This window comes from Pan troglodytes, chromosome 14 (genome assembly GCF_028858775.2).
Source record: "Pan troglodytes isolate AG18354 chromosome 14, NHGRI_mPanTro3-v2.0_pri, whole genome shotgun sequence".
Classification (NCBI taxonomy): domain Eukaryota; kingdom Metazoa; phylum Chordata; class Mammalia; order Primates; family Hominidae; genus Pan; species Pan troglodytes.
The window spans coordinates 115,415,014-115,421,446 of NC_072412.2; the positions used below are offsets into that span (position 1 = coordinate 115,415,014).

General features: G+C 42.8%; 1 long non-coding RNA gene across 1 annotated transcript; it reads left to right on the forward strand.

The window, feature by feature from the left end:
- Nucleotides 1-3,970: 3,970 nt before the first annotated feature.
- On the forward strand, nucleotides 3,971-5,922 carry LOC107967986 (uncharacterized). Its single transcript, XR_001708864.2, has 2 exons — nucleotides 3,971-4,253; nucleotides 5,047-5,922. It is a non-coding gene; the product is annotated as an uncharacterized LOC107967986 (long non-coding RNA).
- Nucleotides 5,923-6,433: the final 511 nt, after the last annotated feature.

Here is a 6,433-nt window from a genome sequence, read left to right on the forward strand (position 1 = left end):
CTATATTAATTGATTTTTCAATGTTAAACAAAATTTACATTTCTGGAATAGATTTAACTTGGTCGTTCTTTAACTTTGCGTTCCCCTTAAAAAGGACCTTGAGAGAGGGGCTCAGCGTCTGATAGTTCCAGCATCTGGCTGTGGAGCTGTATGGCTGAGTCATCATCTGTTGGTTTGTTTGCTGACTTCCAACCTTTGTGCCTAGATATTGAAGTCACCTTCTCTCCCCTTGAAGGGCAGAGACTTTGTGTGTTTGTCCTTTCACTCAGCATGGCTCTTGGAGTTTCTGGCTGCATGAGAAGGTCCTGGGAGACTCTTCCCTTCCAAGAGCCTCCATGTTGTCTTCTGCCTTTTGGGGCTACTGAAACCGCAGCACAAGGTGTAGGGAAATTACCAGGTTCCCCCAGAGCCGTCATTCCTTGCACCGCCTTTCCACGACGTGTGTGCCCCCTTTTGTTTTGTCCCCTGGGATTTCTCCTACATTCTTGCAAGGTCATTATGAACTTAAAAGGATGTGGATTTTTATTTTATTTTATGCCTTAGAGGTCTTTTATAGCAGAGATTTTTCAGGGTATCAAGACTAGACGTTTTGCCCAAAAGGGAAAACCAGAGGCTTTCAATTTTTTTTGAATTCTATCTAAAAACCTTTTTTATGGTTCATTCTTTGTTTTTGTACTAGAAAGAACATGTAACTATTTTATATATAGTCTTTAAATGACATTTGATGTGAATACAGTGTCACAGCAATAGATAGCAATACCAAATAAAATACATTTCAAAGAAGCTGCTTAAAAATTTAAAGATAATTGAACCCTAAAAGGATGAGTTATTTCCTCAATAAATCATGTAGGAATGGAAGCTTATTTGCAGTATGAATTGTATTTTGTAGTATGGGAAAACAAAGGATAGAAGAGAAATCCTCCTTTCCTTAACTAGCAGATTTCAGTAATGTGACACCCTGGGAGGAGATGACAAAGAACCTAGTTTTGAGAGGCACCTTTTGCCATTTACTTCTGGCTGGTCAGGAGTGCCACATAAAGCCACACACAACTTCAGGAGCACCACCCACAAATACTACACTATGAACAGGGCTACCTGGCTGTGTACAGTGTGGCTGCCCTGATCCTGCGGCAGATAACATTCCTGAACATTTAGTTACTCACCTGTGACATCAGAATCATAGTAAAGTTCATGCAATGAATAAAAAGGATAATATGCATGAAATCACTATATAAATGTTATTATCCCCACCATGCACACCTTTGAAAGAACATATAAAATTGCCACAAATTCTGCTTCATTTTTGCCACTCATTTAACTTCTTAAAAACTTTAACTTACATAATAAGGCCATAAAAACAGCTCGGTTGAAGCGAAGGGCAGCAGCAAAGAAACTTGCTCATCCCAGTTGCCCGCCATCCACTGCCTTTTCATCTCAACAGTGAGTTAGGTAACGTGATTCCTTTTCTTTTTCTCTTTCTTTGGAACACAGAACATGTCTGTTAGCTCAGCACAACATGAAGTTAAAGATAGGATCACAGGAATTGTAACTGCTCTTCCTCTTGCTTTACATTCTCCTGTCTGCCAAAGAAGAATGCCTAGCCCCTCACTGTGTCTGGTTCAACATACAAACACATACATTTGTCTCTAAGGGGACTCTTTTATCAGTCGGTATCTCCAGCTTTTCTCTCCCCTAGCCTGTGTCCCTCCTCCACATCTATCTTTCTTTCTTACTCAACTTGACGAGCCCACAGACACCTTCACTCCCTGTGAAGCGATGAGAAATGTCCTTATTTCAATTGCAGGTGGACAACCATCTCCCACTGTCTCCTGGTGCCATCTCTAATCTTACGGCCTCACTGGAGTTATCCAAGGTCCTGAAGACACCCCAGTGACACTCCCCAGTCTCGCAGTTTGAAGGTTGCAGTTCAGGCATCAGACTCTCTCCAGGCAACAAACATCTGCACTGGCTGGACTGCTGCTACCTAGCAGGGTGGGGTGTGATGGACAATGGAGTCCTATACTACGGGCCTGTCATCCTGGGTCTGTTCTGCCCAGTGGAAGCTGCCCAGGCTGCTGCAGGAGTGGTGGTGCTCATGCCACTTGGCTACTTGACCTTGCTCTGCATAACCTAATGACCGCCATCGTTTAATGGTTGCATCATATTCCATCACACGGTCAATAGCCATTTTTCTCTACTTTTTTATTGTTAGGTATTGCTTTTTTTCTTATTTCTTTCAATGATAAATGCTGGTTTGATGAATATGGTATACATTTATTTTGTTTGTGTTTCGCATTATTACTGGGGAAGAACAGATTCCTGAGTGTAGAAATACGGATTCAGAAGTTCTGCATGTTTTTAAGCTTCACATGTATATTGCTGAGTTGCTTCCTGCAGAAGTTAGCCCAACAGCATATAACCGTGCCTCTTTTTTCCCCATTCTCTTCAGCGCTGTTTTAATAGTGTTAAATATTTGTACCTCGTGATAGTGCAAAATTATGTCCCCATGTTTCAATCCTCTCTCCTTTGATTACTAGAAATGTTGAAGTGTTTTCATTATTAAGCACAGGTGTAAATCCATTTCTACAGTTTTGCTAACTTTTCTTGGTTTGGTAATGTCTTTATCACCAATTTATGTGAATTTAGATTATAGTAAGTTTATTAAACCTTTGTGATGTATTTGTTATAAATATTTTTCTGAATTATTAGATAAGTTATAATTTTGTTAATTATATGTGTTGGCCCACAGAAGTTTAAAATTGCTATGTACTCAAAATTTTTCCATTGTGGTTTACTTAATACATTTTCACACTTAGAAATTTCTTCCTTGTCTGGTGTTGCTTATGCTTTCTTAGAATTTATTATGTCCTTATGTATTTAATGCTTTTATTTTGATAAATGGTGAAGATAAAAATCAAAACACTTCTTCCCAAGACTGTGTATTTAATGACCTATCATTTCCTTGTTGATCTTTATTATTTTTTCAATTATAAATAATATTTTGGCAAATTTTGTTATTCATAAAGTTGTCATGATTTAAATTCTTCTGTAGGCATTAGTAAATATCCAGCGTAAGTGGGTACTTATTTTTACCAAAGAATATGTACAAAAATATTCCTGGCACTATTTCAATAGTAGCAAGGACTATAACAAGCTAAATGTCCATCAAAAATAGAACAGACAAAAAGTTAGAATATATTCACAAAGTGAAACACTATACAGCACAAGCCGCGGCCACTGGAATCTGGGCTCTCTGTCTCCATTTCTTACCCACATCTGTGGCTCTGCTGCACCCTCTCGTAGCCTCCAATAGCAGCCCTGGATGCTTGAGCTCTATTGCTTCTCAACCACCAGCTGAACAGAGAGAGAGAGAGAATCAGAAAATACTACCCCAGTACCTCAGTCAGAAGGTCTGGAGCTGACTCGCTGTCTCTGACCAGCTGACAGAGGTTCTGTGCTTGTTCGATGGGTCTAGGACACAAGCCATCCCTGGTGCTGGGGTGGATTCATCCTCCCAGGCCATTTTGAGTCTTTGTCACCTGACCTAGCAATGAATTATAGGATGCTTTTCAAATTGTGGTGTCAGAGCCATTCCCTTGAAGCAAATGTCAGTGTCTTCACAAGGTGGGAATGGGTGCTGGCATCCTGAAAACAGTGGTTTTCCACTCTATTAAGTCACCCTGGCCAGCACCTTGTCCTCTGTGTGTCTCAATTTTCTCATCACCCAAATGTCCAGTACGTTATAGGGCTGATTATTGATTGTAATTTCTTTAAAAATGAGTTGCTGGCCAGGCGCAGTGGCTCACACCTGTAATGCCAGCACTTTGGGAGGCCGAGGCGGGTGGATCACCTAATGTCAGGAGTTCGCAACCAGCCTGACCAACATGGTGAAACCTCATCTCTACTAAAAATACAAAAAAAAAAAAAAATTAGCCAGACGTGGTGGCAAATGCCTGTCATCCCAGCTACTCGGGAGGCTGAGGCGGGAGAATTGCTTGAACCTGGGAGGCGGAGGTTGCAGTGAGCCCAGATCGTGCCATTGTGTGTAAACATATTGAGTTCACCGCCAGACCTTTCAGCATGTGGCCAATGTGTCTCCACTTTTTTGATGTAGGCCAGTTTGAGTTGGACTGTCTGCCACCTGAGCAAGAGAAATCCCACCTGCCAAGCCTCTCGGCAGACGGTGGTGCAGCCTCCACAGCCTGGTCTTCAGATTGTAACTCCGGCCCCTCCTCTGAGCTGGAACCCTCTAGGTGATTTTTAAAGCCTTGTTTAGTTTTAATATTCTCTGATTATCTATGTAGTAAAACAGATTAATTTGTCTTTTAGAGAAATGAAAGTGCTTAATTGAGTAAGGCATATTGTAAGTGCTCGATAAATTTTGGTTATGGGTTAGATGCAAAGTGTCTGGACAAGGAGCAAATTGCCTGGTTCCACAGGGACTGGTGCTGTCCTCTCCTGCCCTCCTCTGTCATATCTGTCCTCCTTTCATGGGGCTGGGGGATACTTTGGGCCTGTTCCAGATGGACTCCCCCCTAAACTCTGAAGTCGCTTTGAGTCCTGGTCACCAAGCTGTGCATTCAATTATACAGTGTCTTTTATTGTGGACATCTGATTCACCTCTGTTTTAGTGTAGTGGATAGGGGCCCAGACTTCCTAGGCAGTCTGCCAGGGTTCAAATCCCAGCACCACCACCATTAGCTGTGTGTCCTCAGGAAAGTTACTTAAACTCTCTGTGCCTCAGTTTCCTCATTTCTAAAATGAAGATAAGGCCAATTCCTATCTCATAGAAAGGTTCTAGTAAATTAAATTGTTGAGGATCACATAAGTTAAGTTTTTGAAGTGTGCTTACAATGTCTGGCATATATGGCATGTAAGGTGTGAGCAGTCACTATTTTATCAGGGTAACCATAGGAAAGAGCTCAGAGGATTTAGAGTCAAATAAACCTGAGTTAGAATCCTGGCTCCAACCCACCTGTTGAGTGGTTCTGACAAAAACCATATGGTCCACGAACCCCCAAATATTGACTCTCTGACCTTTTGCAGATCAAGTTTGCAAATCCTGTGAGAGCCCGGGTGGAGCTCCTGACGGTGCACAGAAGCAGCCTGGCACAGTGTGTGAGGAGTCCCCCCAACCCCAGCCTCCCAAAGACACCGTCTGCTGTCACTGAGGGCCGGGGCCACAGCCTCTGCATCTCCCGAGCTCCAAAAGTTCCTATGGTTCAACGTTCATTATGCTTAACTGACAATCTGCTGCTAAGCACAGGACTGAGGCTGCATAGCCAGCGACTGTTCTAGAGGGATTTCCATGGACCCCAGGAGTCTGGCATGGACATCTGTGGGCCAACACCTGCCTTACCCCTCAGTTGGCATCCGCAATGGCCTTGGCACCTCATTAGGAAAGTTAAGGCATCCTGAGACCATCCTGGCTGTCCGTTCCCCCGAAGGGAGCACTCTTTCTGCTGCAGGCAGCTCCCAGTTATCTGAAACACCATCAAACCCAAGGTCTAGCAGCTCATTTCTGGTTTCGAGCTATGCTTGGGGGACCACTTTCTTGATTCCAAAATGTATTCCGTGGCCTCAAGAAGAAGACAAATAGAATCAATTGCTTTTGTCGCTTTGATGGAAGCATTTAAATGTGAGGTCCTGACTGTGGCATGAGAGAAAGTTGGACGCCCTGTCCCAGTAACGGTTGTTTCTGATGATTCTACACCCCACTCTGTCTCCTCCTGACAACCACAGCCATCTGAGCACCTGGGGTTCATGTAAGAACAGGAGAAGTGCAAGCCTCATTCATTTAAATGCTCTTCGAGGATATGCCCTATGTAAATAAGAAATGAGTGTGCAATGAATTAAGACAGTATACATTCAATTACAGAACCACGAGTTGTGAAAAATAAATTATGAATATGCAAAGGAAAACAGTTCATGGGGAAATAAGATTTGAGTTGTGCCTTCTTGAAATTCATGTCTGCTGCTTTGGAAACATCAGTGTAGACTACAAGGGAAGGAGGTTACTTAAGCCCATCTCTCAAAAAGCAGCAGGGACGAGTTGATCCGGCTGCTGCCTCCATAGCTTACACAGTCACCAGTGGTGGAAAGAACACACTTCCTTTTCAAAGGACCAAGGTCAAAATTGCATCTCTACTATTTCTTGGGCATGGGACTCTAGAAAAGTTTTAAAATCTCTCTGGGCTTTGTTCTTCTTGTCTTTAAATATAGCATGGTAATGTCTACCTAACAAGACTGTTTTAAAAATTGGGATACTTTATGTGGAGAGGCAGGCACAGAACTTGACACTTGATAAGCACTAAGTGGTAGCCGCCATTTTTGTATATTCATCCAACAAACATCCATGGGGCATCTGCTGTGCCCAGGCACAGTGTGGGTGCCCAACACCGCAGAGAGCAGACAAACGTGGTCCCTGACTTGA